The sequence below is a fragment of the Diabrotica undecimpunctata genome, chromosome 2 (assembly GCF_040954645.1).
Source record: "Diabrotica undecimpunctata isolate CICGRU chromosome 2, icDiaUnde3, whole genome shotgun sequence".
Taxonomy (NCBI): Eukaryota; Metazoa; Arthropoda; class Insecta; order Coleoptera; family Chrysomelidae; genus Diabrotica; species Diabrotica undecimpunctata.
The window spans coordinates 117,046,107-117,048,650 of NC_092804.1; the positions used below are offsets into that span (position 1 = coordinate 117,046,107).

Consider the following 2,544-nt stretch of genomic DNA (forward strand, 5'->3'; position numbering starts at 1 on the left):
TAGGCTTATTGTAATATGACTTGCAATTTGCCCAAATTAATTCAATAGCGTTGAATTCGCAATGATAAGGAGGTAGTCTCAACACTTCTTCATGACCATGCTCTCTTAGTAAATCATCAATAACATACACATTTTCTTTTTTATTCATTTTTGCAACTTATAATTCTTATAATTCAGGTTTTGTAAATTTTGGGTCAAATTGGATGTTATTTTTTGTCAGCCAGGTAACAATTTCATCTTTCTTTGAAACAGTGGTAGGTTGCTTTTCTAAAACAACACTATGATATGGACCATTATCCATTAAAATCAAGGATGGTTCTTCTAAATTGGGAATTACTTGTGTCCTTATCCACTTAGTAAAAATGTCTTTTTTCATTTCTCCATGGTAATCAATATGTTTAGACTTAGAACAAAACAATAAAATTGCTTCAGAAACAAATCCTTTAGAAGAACCAGCGTAGATAATTATGAAATGTTTACCTTCAAAACCTTCTGGTTTACGTACACTTATGTTAATGACACCAGTGTCTTGCCAGGTAGTTATTTTATCTCCTTTTGAATAAATCCATGTTTCATCATAAAAAAACAAGTTCTCTTGGATGCACACTTTCCAGGTTTTCAAAGTACTTACGAAAGAATTTTGCTTTTAAAGCAGCAATATTGGTGCGTTCGAATAATGATCTTCGATTGTTATCCTTTTTATATTTAAATCCTATATCTCTCAGTAAAATGCTCAAGGATGTTTTTTCCAGCAGCAATATTGGTTCGTTCGAATAATGATCTTCGATTGTTATCCTTTTTATATTTAAATCCTACATCTATCAGTAAAATGCTCAAGGATGTTTTTCCCATAGTAACAACTTCTTTTTCCTCTAATTCATATTTCAAACTTTGTAGACTAACATGCTTTTCTAAAAAAAAATAAAAACTAGTAATAATAGTGAAACTTTATTTTAGAAGTGTTAATTTTGATGTGAAACACCTATTGGCTGGGGTATAAACCAGATCGTTTTTATTTTGTACAATATCAACTTACTTTACTCACTTTACTTACTTTAAAGTTGCATATTGTACACAGTGTTTCGTGTTGCCATTTTAGTTCCTTCAGGCAGATCAGTTGTCTTGCTTTTACGACGACGTCTACTTTTGCCAAGACTTGAAAGGAGGATTGCTTTCTTTTCGTTTTTTAATTGTACATACTGTACGCCGTGATATTTTCAAGTCAGCAGCTACCCTCTTAAATTAAAAATAATTTCATGATAGGTTAATTATTAAACAACATACAATTCATTACAATACCTCTTGAACACAAGCCAAAGATGCCAATAAGGGTCCTCCGTTCCTTTTTCCCAACTCAAAATATTCATACAAATTCAGCACGAGTTGCTGGGATTAAGAATTTAATGTATTTCCAGGCATATTCTAAAAATAAAAACCTTGAAAAAATATTCTGTTTGATATTTGTTTGATATCTATGACAACAAATAATGTTTTATATCGATCCGTTAGACAGAGTTTTGTCCAGATTCAAAAATGATACGTCAAATTAAAGGTAAGAAAATTTAACTCCAAGATTTATACTTACATCAAGGAATCCAACGCTAAGTGAACAGTTAGTCGTTAACTCTTTTTGAGAAAATTTATAAACTCAAGGCACGAAAATGTAACGGAAAATTAAACAATATGAATATAATTTTTGTAAACACCACAACGCTGTGAAGTTGACAATTAGCAGGTTCAATGATGAGAATTTATCAGACTGTTATTATATTACTTGTCTTTGTCTGATGTATTATTAAATGTTGGACAAGCGGCTTAATTTCAACATTTTATATTCTGTGAGTAGAAATGAGACAAAATTTAAAAATAGTTCGTAAACAATTTCATATATGTGTAAAGATACAGCGAACGAACTTGTATTTTATAACACATATACCAATAGACCCCGGCTAGTGTTAGAGTGGATCATAGTTAAACTAAAAAGTTTCCTTTACAACATGGAGTACAGATACAGATCACTACAATATAAGAAGGAGAAAAGCTTAGCCATTGAAGATTTTTAATGTTGTTTTAGTCGTTGATAAAAGGCAAATGAACCTCTAAATCAGCTTTATCTTTCCTCTTTAGAAGAGGGACTAAAAATTGATATGTCTAAAACTGAGAAGATTTATAGACTTGGTAATGGACTATAAATACCTAGGTCACAATATTTACATAGGAAAAGATCTGTTAAGCTTCTCTATCGTCTAATACTGATTTGGGCATCCTTCAGAAAATTGAACCTTTTTTAAGTCGTCCAACTTTCCAATACATCTTAACAGGAAAACCTTTAATCAACGTGTGTTGCTGGTGTTGACTTATATATTTGGAGGAGAAGGATGTCAAGGAGAACAGTGCAAAAGAGCCGTGTGGCTAAAAACGCGATGCAGCGTTATTAGCCACATTAGCTATATTTTGCGTTTCTCTACGAGACAACATCCCAAACCGCCAGCTACGACGAAGATCAGCGATGGCCGATACTCTAGAGAGATAGGATACTATAGA

The 2,544-nt window shown here is 32.1% G+C and overlaps 1 long non-coding RNA gene across 1 annotated transcript; it reads right to left on the bottom strand.

The window, feature by feature from the left end:
• Positions 1 to 946: 946 nt before the first annotated feature.
• On the bottom strand, positions 947 to 2,202 carry LOC140433419 (uncharacterized). The gene is made up of 3 exons (XR_011949958.1): positions 1,586 to 2,202; positions 1,300 to 1,422; positions 947 to 1,236 (listed from the first exon to the last, which is right to left on the bottom strand). It is a non-coding gene; the product is annotated as an uncharacterized lncRNA (long non-coding RNA).
• Between the last annotated feature and the right edge of the window lie 342 nt (positions 2,203 to 2,544).